The 21,618-nt window shown below is 45.1% G+C and overlaps 1 protein-coding gene across 7 annotated transcripts in view; it reads right to left on the bottom strand.

Annotated features, from left to right (window-relative positions):
* Positions 1–21,618, bottom strand: part of LOC145360709 (AT-rich interactive domain-containing protein 3A-like) — a 435,037-nt gene that overhangs the window by 349,117 nt on the left and 64,302 nt on the right. The gene's annotated exons all lie outside the window — the stretch shown is intronic.

Genomic DNA, 21,618 nt, shown 5'->3' on the forward strand with positions numbered 1-21,618 from the left:
CCCAGGTAAATAACTCAGCACATGCAGGAGATTGAGGTTCAGATTTTCCTGATCCGCTGGATGGCATAGTGGCACAGTGGTTAGCGCTGCTGTCTCAAAATGCCAGGGATCTGGGTTCAATTCCTGGCTTGGGTCACTTTGCAGTTTGCACATTCTCCCCATGTGTTTCCTACGGGTGCTTGTTTTTTTTTTGTCCCATAATCTGAAAAATGTGTTGGTTAGGTGTATTGGCCATGCTAAATTCTCCCTCAGTGTACCCGAACATGTGCCAGAGTGTGGCAAAAAGGGGACTTTCACAGTAAATGCATTGTTAAAGTAAAACTATTAGTCACATGTAAGGCTTACGTTAAAACTGCAATAAATTTACTATGAAATTCCCATAGTTGCCACACTCCAGGGCCTGTTTCGGTCAATGCAACTAGCCAGCATGTCTTCCAGACTGTGGGAGGAAACCGGGGCATCCGGAGGAAACCCACACAGACAATGTGCAAACTTCACACAGACAATGACCTGAGTCTGGAATTGAACGTGGGTCACTGCACTGTGAGGCAGCAGTGCTAACCAATGTGCCACCATGCCATGTTGATGCAAGCTTACTTGCGACACTAATAAATAAAGTTAAACTTTAATTCAGGTACCAGGTAATCTATTTACCAATGGATCACCAGTGAAGTCTGGGATCTGCCTCCCAGATAACAGGCATATTTAAGAACATAAGAACATAAGAAATAGGAGCAGGAGTAGGCCATCCAGCCCTTCGAGCCTGCCCCGCCATTCAATAAGATCATGGCTGATCTGTCGCTGCTCAGTTCCACTTTCCCGCCCTCTCCCCATAACCCTTAATCCCCTCTCCTATCAAAAACCCATCAACCCGCGTCTTAAAAATATTTAGCGAGGCAGCCTCCACCACTTCAACGGGCAGAGAATTCCAGAGATTCACCACCCTTTGAGTGAAGAAGTTCCTCCTCAACTCCGTTCTAAACCGCCCCCCTTTTATCTTGAGGCTGTGCCCCCTAGTCCTACTGTCTTTTTTGAGCGGGAAGATTTAATTTATTAATATTTAGTTGCTTGGCAATATTGAATTGAAATTTGGCTGAAATTAGTGTCATGGTGCCCAGATCTCCAAAAAAATTCTAAGTGCTGAATGGGCCAGGAGTAGCGATTTTTTTTTTCAGTGGGAGTTCAGACTCAAATCTCCCACAGTCCGCGCAATGCAGAGATCACGATTGTGAATATCACTAAAAGCTCGGGGATGGCTCCTACACACCAGAGTCTGACAGTTCCAGAGCTTTGCAGTCCTGCCACTTCACTCACCACCCCCCTTCCCACCCACACACCTCCCCCCCCCATGGCCCAATCACAGCCCAACGAAGCCCGACAAGCACTCCCAGGCTAGTCCCAACAACTTCTCACCTGTTCTCCTCCTCCCTCCCTCCCTCCGCCAGTGGGAGGCAGATTTGCCCCTGGGAGGCAGAGCCCCCACAGCCCGGCACAACCTCCCTTCCCCAGCCAGCACCACCCCCCTAATCCCCCAACCACAGGACACAGAGGCAGATCCACCCAGCAAACACCCCCCAGCCCACCCCGTTCGCTGGCATTCCAGTGTCAACTGGATCCAAATGGCAGAGTGCCAGCAGGACCTTCCAACCCCTAGGTTGTCCCTTGGTCTCACCTCTAGGCCCTGGCCTCTTGGACTGCCCAATGCCTGGTGGGCAGTGCCAAGGCACCGTGGGCAATGGAACTTTGCCTTTTGGGCAGTGCCGGGGGCATAGGCTGGCATTGCCAAGGTGTGGGTATGCCGGCGTTGGACCCCGAACTAACCCCGAAAGCTTGTGAGTATATTATCAAATAAATAGGTTGGACTAAAACCTGGTGTTGTCAGACTTTTTACTGTTATTGCCAAGGTGCCCATACCTAGGGGGTACCATGCCCCCACTGCCTGACCCTCTGCAGGGGCCCTGATTGCCTCCCACCTTCACTCCAGTGGGGTCTTCTGCTGGTTCCCTGAAAGTGAAGAGCTACTCTCAATCTTGCCAGATTGCAATTGCACTGGCTGGTGGGAGATGCTATCAGGCCTGGAGAATTCAGTCCCTGTCCAATAATCATATGCAACTAACACTGAAAATGAATTAAAATGATTTACCTGGTCTTTCCACCAGTTTCCTGCATGGTCCCAACCGCACCTGCCTTCCAGAGGCAGGAGACGTGCATGCGTTCCCGATAAATCCCACGAATTGGCACACACACATATCCCCCAACTGAGCCCGCCAAAAAATAGGTAGGTCAGAATGGGAGAACCGCCCCCATGCTGTCAAAACCATTCATCTTAACATACAAACATATGAATTAGGATTAGGTATAGGCCATTCCGCCCCTTGAGCCTGATCCATGGCCATTCAATAAGATCAGGGCTAAAAGAATTTTAATCTCAACTTCATGTTCCTGCCTTCCCGATAACCTTTCACCTTCTTGCTTATCAAGAATCTACTTACTTGTACTTAAAATTACTCAAAAAATTCTATCTCAACCACCTTTTGAAGAAGAGAATTCCAAAGTCTCACAACCTGCTGAGAGACAAAAATGAAACGGTTGACCCTAGCTTTAGATTGTCTCCACATTCACCCTGTCAAGTCCCCTCAGAATCTCATATGCTTCAACTAAGCCACCTCTTACTCTTCTAAACTCCAGTGATACAAGCTTAGACTGTCCAACCTTTCCTCATGAGACAACATGTCCATTCTAGATATTAATCTAGTCAACTTTCTCCAAACTGCTTCCAATGTATTCGCATCTTACCCTAAATAAGAAGACCAATACAGTACACAGTACTGTGGTCTCACCAATGTCTTGAATAACTGAGCCATTATCTCCCTATTCTTCCATTCCCCTTTCAATAAACAGTAACATTCCATGAGCATTCCTAATTACTTACTGCACTAGATACTAACCTTTTGTTTTTCATGCACTAGGATATCCAGATCCCTCTGCATTTCAGATAATGTTCTTCTTTTAATTTGTCCTGCCAAAATGGAAAACCTCACATTTTCCCACATTCTACTCCATTTGCCAGATCTTTGCCCACTCACCTCATCGTTCCATACTGTCCTGTAGTCTCCTTATGTGCTCTTCACAAGTTATTTTCCTGCCTATCTGTGAGTCATCAGCAAATTTAAATAACCATACCAGCAGTCCCTTCATCCAAATATTTTATCCAAAATGTAAAGAGTTAAGGACCCAACACTGATCCCCACTGCATATGACTCATTACATCCTGCCAACCAGAAAATGAGCTATTTATATCAAAGCAAAATACTGCAGATGCTGGAATCAAAAACAGAAAATGCTGGAAAATCTCAGCATGTCTGACAGCATCTGTGGAGAGAGAATAGAGCCAACATTTCAAGTCTCGATGATCCTCTATCACAGCTATTTATGCCCACTGTCTGTTTCCTGTTAGCTAACCAGTCTTCTATCCATACCTATATGTTACCCCATACCAGAAACTTTTATTTTCCCCAACAACCTTTCATGATGAATGCATTAACTATCTTCTGAAAATCTGAGTACAGATTCATCGATTCCCCTTTATCTACAGCAGCACCTGCTGCTTTTTCAAAGAACCCCAATAGGTTGGTTAAGTTGTGATTTTGCTTTCATAAAACCACGTTGACTCTGCCTGATTGCCTTGAATAATCTAAGTGCCCTGTTATAACATCTTTAATAATCTTTCACACATCAGGACAGATGCAAGAATACCACATTTCAAAGGGAACAACAATTTATACTGCATTAGAAAAAGGGGGCTGATTGGTTTGTAAGTGGACTCTGATTGATCAAGGCAACACCATGGGGAATGGCGGCAGATAATTGAACATAAACAAGGGACTAAACCTGAAACATTTTGTATTCTGATTGGCTTCAGCAAATACCTCTACATGATCCTATTAAATGGCCGAACAGGCTCAATTGGCTGCCTAATCCTGCTCTTAGTTCCTACCTCGTATTAAGGTGATCTTTCTCTACACTCTAGCTATGACTGTAACACTATATTCTGTACTCTCTCCTTTCCTTCTCTATGTACAGTATGTTTTGTCTATATAGCATGCAAGAAACAAAACATTTCACTGTACACTAATACATGCGACAATAATAAATCAAATCAAATCTTATGAGTCTTATGATTTTGGACTTTCCTAAATCCAAATATTTCTTTAGTTAAGTACACTTCATTAGATGAAAAATTTCAAGTGAGATACTGAAGTAAGCTTTGGAGAGATTTTAAATCACTCAAAAAAAATTCATTTGCCCAGAGTTTAAATGGGGCTCCTAGAGTGGATGAAAAAGCAGAGCAGGGGGGTGGTTTTCTTGTTCCTGGCTGATATATACCTCTCAACCAAGATCACTAACAGATAATCTGGTCATCATCACACCCCGTTTGTGCTGACATTGCTGTGAGCAAATTGGCTGCTGCATTTCCTATATTATAATAGTGACTACTTCAGAGGTTCCTTAAAGCGCTCTACAATTTTAAGTCTTACAGTTACTGACTTCTGAATTGATTTGTCAATGTCCAACTTCTTACACACTTTCAAATCCTGTGTTGACGCAGAAACTATAATGTGCTATTCAGCAGCTCAATCTAATTCTCCTGATTGAGGAAGTGCCTGCTGCGATGCTGAGAATGGACTGCAGTGCTTGTCAAGGTAATGCCGTAGTGGTTTTCTCAATCATGCCGCCAGCAGCTGCGCAAAAGCAATTACTTTAATGCTCCCTGTCATTCTCTCTCATGTACATGACTCTGATGCAGACAGGCATGCGATAGATGCTGGAGGAAGCACATGGTTAACCACTCATTTCTGGTTTCAAGAAAGCTGGTTAAAAAAGAACAGGATTCCCTCCAAAGGCCACACTCTCTGGGGTACACCGCAGGCCTGATCACATGTCTTCCTTTAAGCAACAAAGCTCTCTGAGATATTATGTGTTCCTCACTGGGAATATGTAAATTAAATTCTTCAAAACATATCACTTCACATCTGTCATCTCAGGATCTATGAGGAATACTAAAACTAAAAGTGACAGAGCAATTGAATCTGAAGAGGAAGCTGATAAAGTATAAGCTGCATTCAGATTCAATATGTATGTGGGCTAGCAAAATCCGGTCAATAAATATAATGTATGGGGAAAATGAAAAATAGAGAAGTATACAGAGTGATGTTGAAATAGTGCAACCTAAAATGGAAAGAGAACTGAAGGTATTAGTAGGCACAGCACTTAATTTATCATGATCACCACACACTAACAGTACTTAATTAGCTGTGAGGTGCTTTGGGATGTCCTGTGATCATGGAAGCTGCAACTTAAATGCAATCTTTCTCTTTCTACAGTAGACTGACGTTTAATCTCAGGGAAATAGAGAAGTATACAGAGTGATGTTGAAATAGTGCAACCTAAAATGGAAAGAGAACTGAAGGTATTAGTAGGCACAGCACTTAATTTATCACGATCACTACACACTAACAGTACTTCATTAGCTGTGAGGTGCTTTGGGATGTCCTGAGATCATGGAAGCTACAACTTAAATGCAATCTTTCTCCTTCTATAGTAGAGTGACGTTTAATCTCAGGGCCTGGCTACATCTTGATCACTAAGTCCAAACTTTAATTTAAAACAGGTAAAAGCAAGACAGTGGCCAGTTTCACTAATTTTAATTTTCAAAGTTATTTCTGTTTCCCATCTAGATCATTCCCCATGGCATGGCCTTGTCCATTTTGGCTCCCTCAAGTCCAAATGGCAAAGGCTTAATCAAAAGTCAGGTGCACAACTGATTGAACTAGCCATCAGGTCTGACTGTACAACACTTCAGGATCATCTGAAGGAAAAGACCTACCTTAGCTTCTTTTCTCCCCCTTCCCCCTCTGTCTTCACTTCCAACAACAACAAGCAGCTCGTGGACTTCTTTGCTACCATACTGAGAACATTCACTCAGCTGGTGCTGCTGCTGCTTCCTTCCTTTTCCCGCTCCACCAAAACCTCCTCATATTGTCTCCTCCCAATCTGGCCTTAGCTGAGTGATAATTTCCTCCAGTGAAATACTGCAGAGACTGAAGCCATTGTCTTCAACCTCTGCTATTGGTAATGCTATTGGCATTGCTTCCATTTGCCTTCAATTTCAACTAGATATCTCATAACCTTGGTGTTCGCTTCAATTCAGAATCATAGAATCATAGAAAACCTACAGTATAGAAGGAGGCCATTTGACCCATCGAGTCTGCACCAACAATAATCCCACTCCAGGCCCTATCTCCACAACCCCACACATTTACCCTGCTAATCCCTCTATCCTACATATCCCAGGATACTAAGGGGCAATTTAGTGTGGCCAATGCACCTAACCCGCATATCTTTGAACTGTGGGAGGAAACCAGAGCACCCGGAGGAAACCCACACAGACACGGAGAGAACGTGCAAACTCCACAAGCCAGGAATCAAACCCAGACCCATGGAGCTGTGAGGCAACAGTGCTAACTACTGTGCCACTGTGCCACCCAATCTCTCCTTCCTATTACAAAGACTGCCGATATCCACCTCTATACTATCATCCGCCTCTGCCCGTCTCAGCCTTCCTGCTTTATTTGTAATGAGATTTTTTTTATTCACTGGCTGGCCAGCATTTATTGCCCATCCTAGTTGCCCAAAGGCAGTTGAGAGTCAACCACTTTACTGTGGCTCTGGAGTCACATGTAGGCCAGACCAGGTAAGGACAGCCAATTTCCCTCCCTCAAGGATATTAATGAACCAGATTTGTTTTTGCAACAATGGTTTCATGGCCATCAGTAGATTCTTAATTCCAGATAGTTTTTTTATTAAATTTGAATTCCACCATCTGCTGTGTTGGGATTCGAACCTGATTCCCCAGAACATTAGCTGGGTTTCTGGATTAATCATGTAGCAATAAAGCCACTAGTCCATCCCCTCTCCACTACTGCTACTCTACTGCTGAAAGTCCCCTCCATGCTTTCGACACTTGCAGGTTTGATGGTTCTAATGCTTTCCTGGCTAGTCTTCCATTCTTCATACTCCATACACTTCAGCTCATCCAAACCTCAAATGCCCATATCCTAACCCACACACAAAGTACCATTCATTGCTGGGCTGCATTTTATTTTTGGTTCTAAAAGCCTCCAATTTACAGTTCTGATCACTGCATTTAAATGCGTCCATGGCATTGTCGCATCCTCTATGTCCATTATCTCCTCCATCCAGTCAATTTTCCAGATCATTGCTTTCCTCCATCAATTTCAGCTTATGTATCCTTCATCCTCTTAATTCCACTGTTGGAAGTGATGCTTCAGCCATCTAGGCCTGATGCTCTGTAATTTATTCACTCAAAAACACTCTCAACTATGTCAATTCTTCTCCTCCTTTAAAACATCCTAAATGCCTCCCTTTCTGACCAAGCTAACCATTTGTGATATCTGTTTCTTTGGCTAACCGTCCTTGTGTCTGATTGTAGTTCTTTTGTATTGTTTCTTGACTGTCGTGTTGATGTTGCGCATGAGGGGAATGATGATGCTGCTGTGCATGAGCAGATAACCTATCTGCAAATTAGTCATTGAAGACCATTTCAGACTTAGAGTACAGCAGTGGAAGATACCACAGACCCCCTCCCCTCAGCGTCCCATCCTTCCCCACCCCCCACTCGGCTGCCCCCACACATAAGTAGAGTGTGTTTTATTTGCAAATAAACCATAACTAGAGGAAACTTGAGGAAACTTGCATCTGAAACAAGACAGAAAATCAAGTAATTACCTTGACTTCATGATAAGTAAGGATTTCCTTGTCCTATGACTGATACAGAGGCTCAGGTGGGCTTCTCCAAGCCCAGCTGAGCCTTGGAACGCAATGTGTAGAGAATTAAATGGAAAAGCTCACACAATATAGGTTGAACTTTACCAGGACATGCAATCGTGCCCCCTCTCTCCCAAACCGAACCCTACAACTGAAAAGTCCGGTTAGCCCACCCACCTGATTTACTGCCAGTTCTGTCGTGCCAGCAGTGCCACAACAGAGTAATGGCCACAGCAGGCACTATACCAGCAGTCCCTGAAGAGGGAAGGTCACGGATCTCTGACCTTGGACAATTCCAGGGATTTTGGATTTTGGCAGACCTAATCAAGGGGTTGGGAGTTGGTTGGGGAAGAGGGGTGGCTGGGGAGTAGGGGGTGGGGTGGGGGGGGAGGGTGGTGGTGGCGGGGGTTGCAGGGTGGGGTGATCATGTTTCAGGGACCAGAGGTGAGAGGCTTAAATTGGGGGAAGTGGTGTCTCCAGTAGGCACAGGTGAACCCCCACTCTTTCCACCCCAAAAGTTAATATATCCCCCTTGCTGCCTGACATCAGCCCATGAAGCGAAAGCTGCCAAGCTTACTTCGGCTTTCCCCAGCCACACGTAATATATGGCAGAGGCAGAATGAGGCCTTTGAATGGCCATTCATTAGCCCAAGAGTGGATAAGCTGCTATTTTATAAACTCCCCAGATTCAATTACATTGGCAGGAGTCTATTCCTATGTTGCAGGACTACAACACACCAGGCAGATCTGGAAAGCCCCTTCTTCAGTCTAGAGGTATCCTCTTCTCAGAGACCAGAAATCTATGGCCTTCTTTCTACCCACCCCCCCCAACCTAAACCCCAATAGTGAGATCACTGGCTTTACAATGCCCCAGGGCAACCCCTTCCTTTCCCACTTCAGGACCCCTGGAACTTACCAGATCTGCGGTCCCAGGACTTACTCTCAGGCACGACACTACAGTACCTCTTCCAGCTACTGGAGTGCTGTGTCTGGATAGGCTGGAAAGCTGTTAGTCAATCAGATTGGCCGACCGCTCTCCTAGTTGGGAGAGTATGGACACAATTTCCACCTGCTGCCAATCAATGCTCAAATGGCAAACAGGCCTGTCAGAGTTGGCAGGGATGCCATTGTTTGCCATCCTGGAAACTCAGGCCCGGGATTGATACCAACAGAAACTGATTTGAAATAAAGAATAGATTAGTTATGAAGAGAGATATATCAGGTACATCAAAGAGGATCTGAATGATACTACAAAATAGTTGGACAGAAGCAAATATTGATTACCAAACATTCCACATGACATTTCTGTAATTTACAGCAAGATTTTTTTTGTAAATTGACCAGAAAGGCACCAAAAATGCAAGTATAAAACTGAATGTAATCCACCCACTCGTGGAAACACTGGAATATTATAAGAATTGGATGTTTTTCACTGCAAGTAGCAACCAAAAAATGTCAGTATTCAGAGGAAGAGATTGCAAGGATTAAGTGAAAAGCTGTAACCTGACCTCAGGCTTCAGGTAACATTCATAAACCACTCAGGCTTTGGTGATCTTTCAGGTATCATCTGAACACCTTGGATCAGTTGGAGGCTTTGAAGTTACTCCCACACAGCGTTTTTTCCTACATCTGTGTAAGCTCTTTGATTCAGACTCACCCTCCCTCATAAAAGTAGCTCTTCAGGCACTGAAACTGCCACTTCTAAACAATGAGAAAAAAATGAAGTCTTGTGCCTTTTCGAGCGATCTAAATTGGCAACACTGCAGTCAGTGAAGTCAGCTCCTAATACCAGGTCATAGGATCCATAAAGTTACAAACTCACTCCCTAGGTCCACGCAGAATGACATGATCTCAGTCGGAGACTCGGGTAGGGTGCCGGAACGCTGCTGTGTTGGCGAATGAAAGGAGCCAACTGGGGACCCATTTCGAATCAAAATCACCATTAATTCTATTTTCTCTCTCCTTACAGATGCTGCCAGACTTGCTGAGTTTTTCCAGCATTTTCTGTTTTTGTTTCAGGTTCCAGCATCCATAGCATTTTGCTTTTATCCACTCTCTGTGATTGCTATGGTAAAGTACATGTCTAAGGATGTTGAGGGTTCACGGTGACTCAGTCGAGCTTTGTTCCATGGTGTAATCTGTCGGAGGCTGTCGCTAACTGGGGTCAACCATAAGGGCAGCCACCAACCTTAGAACAGCCTGCAAAACAGCTGGCAATTTAAAGTGGCCAAAACACTGCAGGGAGTTCACAAAATGGATTATAACAGATAAAAATATCTAATTTAACCAATTGTGTATCTCCTTGCATGTGCGGTAATCCTCCTCAGAACCACTGTTCTTAATAAATAGAGGTTGGTATTCCCACTCCCTGTCTCCGGAGATCAGGCCACTAAGCCTTTGTTTGTTTTCCGTCATTTTCAAGTCCTCACTGTACCAAAGGCTTCCTGATCCTTGGCCCCAGAGTCAGCCACTCAACAATAGTTAAGAAGGAAAAAAGATGCTCAGTGGGAGGTCTGATTTAGAAACATGTCCCATCATCCCATCCCCCTCCTCCTTGAACACCCTCCCAGTCACCGCCCCCCCCCTCCTCCCCCACTATACCACTACTGCCACCACCCACGCAACAAACAAGTCACTGGACCTGCTATGTACGGTTTTAGGATAAAACTATGTGGGGTTTTGGGATAATGATATTAGTCGAAGGTGAAGAAGACAGAAAGTCAATGACCGGATTTGTTCAATTTAACCTCTCTGACCCATCAGTTTCTTCTTTCTGACAGTCACACTCCCTGGTATCAGCTCAAAAAGCAGCAGCAGGCAGATCTCAAACACACAGAGGGCAGCCTCGTTATCTAATGCATCTTGTAATTAGGGTTTAGCCTGCCTTCGTAAATTAGTCACCAGCAAGCTCTTGGATAAATATTATCATTCAAAGCCTGCTGTGTTATGCCATATTCAGCGGCCAGTGCAAAACAAAATCAGCTTCATTATCCAGTTCACCAAGGAAATGTCAAGTGGTACTTACTGCTTAATATTTAATGCCGTATCATTTTTTTTTTGCCTTTTCCAAATTTACACTCCCATTTGCTGAAGGCAATGATACTTTCTGAGTTATAGTTCTATAGGCGCACTCCTCATTTCTGAGGCCAGACACTAAGCGATGGGCAGGCTTTACAATCATGCGAGTTAGGAGTTCTGGCCCTTCCTGTCTTTCCCAATTTTCACAGAAATGCACATTCCAGCAGACATCAGTACATGATGGTCTGGAGCTGAAAGCCTGGTTGATTCCAGGAATACTAAAAGCAATGAACTCCCCCGACTGCTGCTTCAGTTAAGATCGGCTAGTTCAATGGAATCAGTGATTAAATCTGGAACACTGCTCGTCTCAATGGCTCAGTTGCCTATTAGGTAGCTCACAGGAGGAACTTTATTGGCCTTCCCCAGAAAGAATTTGGATTCTGCTGGCTGCAGAGGTGGGCTGTTAAAAGGCCCACCCTGGTGCTCTGTGACTTCATCCCAGTTATAATGATAACAGTCAGACATTCAGTACACCCACTCATCACCCCACATGCAATCCAAGCCCCATTCATGCTATCTCACACCCTCACCCACTTCCCTACGGCCCTGCATACACTTCATACCAAGCTATGGCACTTCCATGCCCATTCATCCATTATATATCCTAGATGCAGCTAATGAACGCTATTGTGACAATAAGAGCCTGTTTAAAAAGTTTTTTAAGAGATAATTAATTCATAAATTCCCACGTTCTTATAAAAACCTACTTAGCAGAAAATGCAGTCAACAAAACCTCATTGTGCTTTTTAGGCTGGGAACCCAGGTATTCATAGAACATAGAACACTACAGCACAAACAGGCCCTTCGGCCCACGAGTTGTGCCGATCACATCAACACCTACCAACCTACAGACCTATCTATAACCCTCAATCTCATTAAACCCCATATACTCATCCAGAAGTCTTTTAAAAGACCCCAGCGAGTTCGCCTCCACCACCACTGACGGCAGCCGATTCCATTCACTCACCACCCTCTGAATGAAAAACTTACCCCTAACATCACTTCTGAACCTCCCTCCCCGCACCTTAAATCTGTGTCCTCTCGTAGCAACCATTTCAACCAGGGGAAATAGCCTCTGAGAGTCCACCCTATCTATTCCTCTCAACATTTTGTAAACTTCTATCAGGTCGCCTCTCAACCTTCGTCTCTCCAGGGAAAAGAGTCCCAGCTCCCTCAACCTAACTTCATAAGGCATGCCTCCCAGTCCAGGCAACATCCTTGTAAATCTCCTCTGTACCCTCTCAATAGCTTCTACATCTTTCCTATAGTGAGGCGACCAGAACTGCGCACAATACTCTAAATGAGGCCTGACAAGGGTCTTACAAAGTTGCAGCATTACCTCCCGACTCCTAAACTCAATCCCTCGATTAATGAAGGCCAGTACACCATACGCCTTCTTGACCACATCCTCCACCTGCGAGGCCGATTTAAGAGTCCTGTGGACCCGGACCCCAAGATCCTTCTGCTCTTCAACACTACTCAGACTTCTGCCCTTGAATCATTAGATGTAGAGAATGCAGCGAGGGTTTACTAGGCTGGTTCCTGGGATGGCAGGTCTGTCATATGAGGAGAGACTAAGTCAGTTAGGATTACATTCATGGAGTTTAGAAGAGTGAGAGGGGATCTCATAGAAACTTGTAAAACTTTAGCATGGCAGATTCAGAAAGAGTGTTTCCGATGGTGGGGGGAGTCCAGAATTATGGATCGTAGTTTGAGGATAAGGGGTAAACCTTTTGGAACTGAGGTGAGGAGAAATTTCTTCACTCAGAGGGTGGTGAATGTGTGGAATTCATTACCACCGAATGTAGTTGAGGCCAAAACATTGTGTGATTTCAAGAAGAAATTAGATTTAGCTATTGGAGCAAAAGGGATCAAGAGAAAGGGGAGAAAGGGGAGAATCAGGATATTGAACTTGGTGATCAGCCACAGTCAAAATGATTGGAGGAGCAAACTCAAAGGGCCGAATAGCCTACTCTTGCTTTTAGTTTCTATGTTTCTATGTGTTGAGAAAGATGCACCCTGGGGAAACATTGCTGAATTTTGCTCTCTGATTTCCACTGTGTCATAGAACATAGAACATAGAACATAGAACATTACAGCGCAGAACAGGCCCTTCGGCCCACGATGTTGCGCCGACCAGTTACAAAAACAATGACCCACTAGCCTATACCAATCCCTTTTCGTCCATAAACCTATCCAGAGATCTCTTAAACGCCCCCAAACTAGACGCATCTACAACTGCAGCAGGCAGGGCATTCCAATCCCTCACCACCCGCTGGGTAAAGAACCTACCCCTGACATCCGTCCTGTAGCTACCCCCCCTTAATTTAAAGTCATGCCCCCTCGTGCTAGCTTTCTCCATCCGAGGAAAAAGGCTATCACTATCCACCCTATCTAAACCTCTAATCATCTTATATGTTTCAATAAGATCCCCTCTTAGCCGCCTTCTTCCCAACGAAAACAACCCTAGATCCCTCAGTCTCTCCTCATAGGACCTCCCCACCATACCAGGCAACATCCTAGTAAACCTCCTCTGCACCCTCTCCAACGCCTCCACATCCTTCTTGTAATGCGGGGACCAGAACTGCACACAGTACTCCAAGTGCGGCCGCACTAGAGTAGTGTACAGTTGCAACATTACACTGCGACTCCTAAATTCAATCCCCCTACCAATAAACGCCAAGACACCGTACGCCTTCTTGACAACCTTATCTACTTGATTCCCAACTTTCAGGGATCTATGTACACACACACCTAGATCCCTCTGTTCATCCACACTATTCAAAGTCCTCCCGTTAGCCCTATACTCGACACATCTGTTGCTCCTACCAAAGTGAATTACCTCACACTTCTCCGCATTAAATTCCATCCGCCACCTCTCGGCCCAGCTCTGCAACCTATCTAAGTCTCCCTGCAGACTATGACACCCTTCCTCACAATCTACCACACCTCCAACTTTGGTGTCATCAGCAAATTTACTAATCCACCCAACTATACCCTCATCCAGATCATTAATAAAAATTACAAACAACAGTGGCCCCAAAACAGATCCCTGAGGCACACCACTCGTAACTGCACTCCATGATGAATATTTACCATCCACCACCACCCTCTGTCTCCTATCTGATAGCCAATTCCTGATCCAACTTCCTAGATTACCCACAATCCCATACATCTGCATTTTCTGCAGAAGCCTACCATGGTGAACCTTATCGAACGCCTTACTAAAATCCATGTATACCACGTCAACTGCCTTACCCCCATCCACCTCTTTGGTCACCTTCTCAAAAAACTCAATAAGGTTAGTAAGGCACGACCTACCTGCTACAAAACCATGCTGACTATTTCTAATCAATTCATTACACTCCAAATAACTATAAATCCTATCCCTAATAATTTTTTCTAAGACCTTGCCCACAACAGAAGTAAGACTCACCGGTCTATAATTCCCGGCAAAGTCTCTGTTCCCCTTCTTAAACAATGGGACAACATTCGCTATCCTCCAATCCTCCGGGACTACACCAGAGACCAATGACGACCTGAAGATCTGAGCCAGAGGCTCTGCAATCACCTCTCTAGCCTCCCAGAGAATCCTAGGGTAGATCCCATCCGGACCAGGGGACTTATCTATTTTCAGCCCCTCAAGAATTTCCAGCACATCCTCTTTATCAACCGTAATACTGTCTATTTTACACCCCTGCAACCCAATGTCCTCCTCAGCTATATTCATGTCCCCCTGCGTGAACACCGAAGAGAAATATTGGTTCAATACTTCTCCAATCTCCTCCGGTTCCACACACAACTTCCCCCTGCTGTCTGTAACTGGCCCTAATCTTGCCCTGACCAACCTTCTGTTCTTGACATACTTATAGAACGCCTTAGGATTCTCCTTAATCCTATCAGCCAAAGTCTTCTCATGTCCTCTTTTAGCCCTTCTCAACTCACTCTTCAACTCCCTCCTAGCCAATCTAAAGCTTTCTAGTGCACTATCTGAGCCCTCCAATCTCATCCGAACATAAGCCTCCTTTTTCTTTTTAACCATCGACTCAGTTGCATGTTTATTTAAATAAAGAAAATTTCAAGCGTTTGCCATTTCTACTCTTAGAGTCTGGATAAGTCACAAGGAACTTCTTCAGAAATGCACACCTCTCACAGTCCAATCACCCCCCCACTCTCCATTCACCCCCTCCCCCACTGCCCATTTACCCTCCCGTCCATTCACACCCACCCCCTCACTGTCTATTCACTTTCCCCCCACTGTCCATTCACACACCTCCCACTGTCCAGTCACCTCCCCCACTGTCCATTCACTACCCCCACTGTCCATTCACACACAACCCCGTCCATTCACCCCCCCCACTGTCCATTCACCCCTCACTGTCCATTCACTCCTCTGTCCATTCACCCCCCACCACTGTCCATTCACCTCCCCACTGTCCACACACCCCCACTGTCCATCAACCCCTCCACTGTCCATTCACCCCCCCCACTGTCCATTAACCCCCTACTGCCCATCAACCCCCCCTACTGCCCATTCACACGCCCACTGTCAATTCACGTCTCCCCCCACTGTCTATTCACACACTCCATTGTCCAATCACATCCGCTTCCCACACTGTCCATTCACACACCACACACTGTCTATTCGCACTCACCCACCTCACTGACCATTCGTGCCACTCCCACTGTCATTTCACACCCACCCCCCCACTATCCATTCACAGCCTCCCCACTGTCCATTAATCCCCACCCACTGTCCATTAACCACCCCCCCACCACTGTCCATTCACACACCCCACTGTCCATTCACCTCCCCACACTGCCCATTCACCCTTCCCCACAGTCCATTCACACCCGCCAAACTGTCTATTCACCCACCCCATTGTCCATTCACCCATCCCACTGTCCATTCACATACCCCACCGTCCATTCACACACTCCATTGTCCATTCATCGCCCACTGTCCATTCGCCCCTCATTGTCCATTCACACTGTATGTCCCCCTCCCACCCCACTGTCTATGCACACCCTCCACCTACCCGCCACCACCACCATCCCCCCACCCCACGACCCGCCACCACCACCCTACCACTCCCCATTGTCGATTCATTCCTGAATAGACCGGGGAAGGCCCTGAGACCTCCATAGTGGGCTGGAGTGGACCTTTCCTGTTGCCCTGAATGGGGTGCCTTTAAAGATAGTGCCCAGATCTCAGTGCAGCTGGGTTTTGCCAACATATTGCAGCCCGGTTCCCCTGCATAACTCCGTGAATCACATCCTTTTGATTTGGTTTGGCAAAGTGCTCTCTGGAGAGTTTTCTCACTGGAAATAACACTGCCATTTTTTTTTGGTAAGATTTCGCCCAAGGCAGCCAGTATCCTGTCAATAAAGCAAACATTTTTGCCTTTATTTGCAAATATGAATATTTATTCCTCATTCACCTTACAAAATTGGGCTTGGGAAAGCAGAGGAAAATGACGGCGTCTGACATGTTGTAATACTCTTTGACTAGTCAATAATGAATGGCATTAGTGGCTGCACAGTGTGTGGGGAGGGGTGCTCTCAGAAAATAGGAAAAGAAACTTGCTTTAAACCAGGAAGAGAAGGTTTTTTTTTATATAACATTTGGCAACATTGGTCAGTCACTCAAAAATATTTTCCAATCATTTCTGGATCTGCAGAAATTGTCTTTGCACTGCGCTGTTAATTCTGCGCTAACTGGATGACCAACTGGATTAGGGAACAAGCAGCATGCCAGACAGACCGGTTATTAAACAAAACACCAGCCCTGTAATCTTTAAAGCCACACGGCAAGTCAAGTGAGATACAAATCTTCCACAAGCATTTGACAGATGCCAAGGGATTACACTCACACTGGATGACTAGATTTAGTCCATTAAATAATGCTTCTGCTATACACAGCTAAAGCTTCACCCACTCTACTATTCCACTGGCCGGCTCATATAGTGCACTTATTATTGTGGATAAAGACTGGGGATCTAAATTGGTAACCACCAAAAAAAGGCCTGCGGAGTGCGATACGTTCTTGGCTATGGATTGTGATGCAGGTAGTGCGCGCAATCTGTCTTGTTTGATTGCTTCAATTGTCTAAGCATTCAGCCAGCAGTGACCACAATGCAGAGTGACTGGATGCATCAGCAAGGCACCAGCATCGTGGGTAGCTAATACCTTTTAAAGCCAGCCTGCACCTCTTAAAGGAAAGATGCAATGTGGCTGGAGCAGGTATTGGGTGTCGGGCATGTAGTAACTCTGACATTGAAGATTGATCCAACATAAGAGAAGTTTTCAGGTGTTGCATTGGAGGCACTGGTGGAGAAGTTGGAAAGGAGACATGTCCTGTACCCTGTACAGCTGGGGTGTTCTGCCAACTATTCAACCACGACAGATTCATAAGCCAAACAAATTGCACTGGCACACTCATTGGCACACTTCTCTCTCTCTTGCAGGACAAAATAAAGTTTATTTATTAATTACAGATAAGGCTTACATTGACATCGCAATGAAGTTACTGTGAAATTCCCCTAGTCACCACAATCCAGCACCTACTCGGGTCAATGCACCTAACTAGCATGTCTTTCAGAATGTGGGAGGAAACAGGAGCACCCTGAGGAAGCCATGTAGTCACGGGAGAACGTGCAAACTCCGCACAGACAGTGACCCAAGCTGGGAATTGAACCTGGGTCCTTGGCGTTGTAAGGCAGCAGTGCTAACCACTGTGTCACCAGACTAGTGCAGAACAAGAGGCACAGCACTTAACAGCAGGGAAATGACTCAGTGCCTGAACCCCAATAGCACAGATGATGCTGGCAAATGGGAGAAGGACATTGCTGAGAATGTGGCCTGTGACATGGTTGAAATCAGTTGAAGGCCATGGTGTAATTGTATCTAATTCTCACATCCCACTATCTCTTCATTTCATATACACTTCTGATTTACAAGCTGCAGATGGTGTGGGCATGTAGCTCTTGACTTTAGCTCTTGACTTCCCTCTCTTCCCACATTAAAATCTCACCCTTGATCCCTTCTCCTTTCAGCTACTGAAGAGGTGTGACCTTGCCACTAGGAAATAAGTGGACATATTAGTGAGAGGCAACGTGCTGTTCTGAAGGGGAGGTCGTGTCTCACTAACTTGATTGAGGAAGTAACAAAGATGATTGATGAGGGTAGGGCAGTGGATGCTGTTTACATGGACTAAAGTAAGGCTTTTGACAAGGTCCCTCATGGCAGACTGGTGCAGAAGGTGGAGACACATGGGATCAGAGGTGAGCTGGCAAAGTGGATACAAAGCTGGCTCGGTCAAAAAAAACAAAGGGTAGCAGTGAAAGGATGTGTTTCTGAATGGAGGGCTGTGACAAGTGGCGTTCCTCAGGAATCAATGCAGGGACCTTTGCTGTTTGTAATATATATAAATGATTGAGGAAAATGTAGTTGGTTTGATTAGTAAGTTTGCGGATGACACAAAGGTTGGTGGATTTGCGGATAGCGATGAGGGCCATCAGAGGGTACAGCAAGATATGGATTGGTCAGCGGCTTGAGCGGAGAGATGGCAGATGGAGTTTAATCTGGACAAATGTAAGGTAAAGCATTTTGGAAGGTCTAATACAGACAGGAAATATACAGTAAATGGCAGACAAGAAGGCATTTGGCATGCTTGCCTTCATCAGCCGGGGCACTGAGTTTAAAAATTGGTGAGTCATATTGCAGCTTTATAGAACCTTACTTGGAATATAGTGTTCAATTCTGGATGTGGAGGCTTTGGAGAGGGTACAGAGAAGATGTTGCCTGGTATGGAGGGCATTAGCTATGGGGAGAGATTGGAAAAACTTGGTTTGTTCTCACTGGAATGACAGAGGTTAAGGGGTGACCTGATAGAAGTCTACAAGATTATGAGAGGCATGGACAGAGTGGATAGTCAGAAGCTTTTTCCCAGGGTGGAAGAGTTAATTACTAGAGGGAACAGGTTTATGGTACGAGGGGCAAGGTTTAAAGGAGATGTACGAGGCAGAGTTTTTACACAGAGGGTGGTAGATGCCTGGAACTCACTGCTGGGGTTGGTAGTGGAAGTCACGATAGTGACTTTTAAGGGGCGCCTGGACAAATACAAGAATAGGGAATAGAGGGATATGGTCCCCAGAAGAGTAGGGGGTTTTAGTTAAGTCAGGCAGCATGGTTGGTGCAGGCTTGGAGGGCAGAAGGGCCTGTTCTTGTGCTGTAATTTTCTTTGTTCTTTGACTATCAGAAGGCAATGATAATGAAGTTGCACTGTCATCCGATTTCACATCTTCAAATGCTGCACGCAATAGCATGCGGGTGGGATCTACACCTGATGAGACACCAGACAAGGCAGAAAACAGGTATAACACAGGTTCCAACATGTTGGAGGGTAGGTCATACACACATTCTATAACAAAGGGCTCAGATGAGCACTTCAATGGGATAGCCTATAGACGAACACTGACGGCAATACATGACAAAATGCTTAGTGTATTGGGAAGCCTGCCAGAAAGCCCACACTAAAGGACTTCGGAAGTGTCTGGCACTGAGCTGGTACAGGGCTTTGCACAGAGCTTGGAGCCAATACCACTCAAATTTCTTTTTTGCTCATTACAGCACGCAGCACTTTCAAAACTGATTTGCACAGCCATGCACATGATGTGTCTTAAAAGCATCTTCCTTACTGCTGTGTGACCTCGGTGCAGTGTGCAACTGGGCCTTCTAGGGCAGCAGCTGGTGGAGATTCTCCTCCAAGGCCATTTGCAGTCTACACCACTGAAAGTCAGTCACCTTCCACCATCCATGTTGCAGCGACTGGGGAAAGGATTTCATGGGAGCACTGGATCAGGCAAAGGCACATGGAACACTTCCACCAAGGGAATGCACAAAGTTGACTTGTTCACATGTGTATGAAAAATGGCATGATGCAGTTTAGAAATTTGGTCCAGAATGTTGATTTTGTGTTAGCTTCTATATTTGCATCATGGCCAAATTCATCAACAATAGAGTGAAGTAAGATGAGGGATTGTTGGTGCATGGCAACTCACACAGCAATAACCAGCTCAGGTTGGATTCCGCCAGGACAGTGTTGGAGATGGCCATCGTTCAGATGAGTGCTTGAACTGAGGCCCCATACGCTTGCTTGGGCAGATGTAAAATACTTTTGTAGCAGTATTATAAAAAAAAGAGTGGGGGACTTGAATCGGGATGTTACGGCTCCTCGTGCCCTGCAGGATTTCACTGAAGTAAGCAGCAATTTAAATGGCCTGTCCCATCCATCAGGAGGAGACATACTGTGGCGGGGCTGTAGAATCCTGGACCTTCTGTCCATGCCAATATTTATCCCACAAATCAACATCACACAGTACAGATTATCTGTCACATTATTGTTTGTGAAGGTTTGCTGAACACATACTGGCTGATGTTTTACCTACATTACAACAGTGACTACACTTTAAAAGTACTTAATTAGCTGTAAAGAGCTTTGAGACATCCTGTGGTCATGAAAACAGCGCTATATAAATGCAAATCTTCCCTTCGCTGAACCACTGCTAATCTGTACCCTGATGCATTGGAGCAAGCTGACTTAAAGCTTCTACAAAGTTCTCAACAATTTAACATTCACCTCAAATATTCAATTTCCACCAAAAAGAAATGACTGAAGTAAAATAATAAAGTTTGTACATTTCCACAGGAGGTATATGTAACAGATATTTGAACGACAGGCCTGCTGTGCAGATGTGTGAATCAGCCTTCATTTGATTTGACCTGGATTGACCTTAACACGTCAAACTGGAGGCTGAGTCCAAAGCGTGAACATTTGGACTTTGTGGTTTATGGAAGGGAGAATTCTGAGATCTCACAAGGACTCTTACCCTGATGCACCAAACCTGAGTCAGACTGGTCCTGATTTCCGGCCCAGACATCTTGTCCATCCCCACTGTGCTGTGAGCCAAACATCAAAAAGGAAGTTTTGCTTTCAAAGCATTTACTAGAGTGAAGGGAGCAAAATTAAATGCAGCAATCCCAAATGCAGCTGTTATCTATATTTCTTTCAAAATGTGGTAATGAATCCCTAATCCATGAACAGTTTGCCACACAACCATCAACACGTTTGTGAGGAATTTGTAGTGGAAATAGGGCATTTTTAAAGGAGAATGCTACTTAAATCCTGGCAGGATGGCTTTGTTTGCCTCAATCCCACACTTTATGTTAAAATCATACAGCCTACATGGCTCTATTTATTTAGGTCCTGGTCCACTGTATGTAGTTTCAAGAGTGTTTTATATATAGAGGAAGTTTTACCCAGATCAGCTCTCCAATTTTGCAGCACAATTTGACCTTAATCTGTAACAGCAGTCCTTCAGTTATAAAACCATTTGTCTTCTGGAGTAGATGTCTACAAAATTATGAGAGGCATAGATAGGATGGATAGGCAGAGGTGAAAGGGTCAATTATAAGAGGACACAGGTTTATGGTGAGAGGCGATAAGTTTAGGAGAGATGTGTGGGGTAAGTTTTTCACAAAGAGGGTGGAGGGTCCCTGGAATGGACTGCCAGTGGAGGTGATGGAAGCAGACATGTTAGCAACATTTAAAGTGCATCTTAACAGACACATGAATGGGACACGAACAGAGGGATGGAAACTGCGTTTTGGTGCAGGCTTGGTGGACCAAAG

The sequence above is a fragment of the Carcharhinus amblyrhynchos genome, chromosome 1 (genome assembly GCF_965287045.1).
Source record: "Carcharhinus amblyrhynchos chromosome 1, sCarAmb.v2.hapA, whole genome shotgun sequence".
Taxonomy (NCBI): Eukaryota; Metazoa; Chordata; class Chondrichthyes; order Carcharhiniformes; family Carcharhinidae; genus Carcharhinus; species Carcharhinus amblyrhynchos.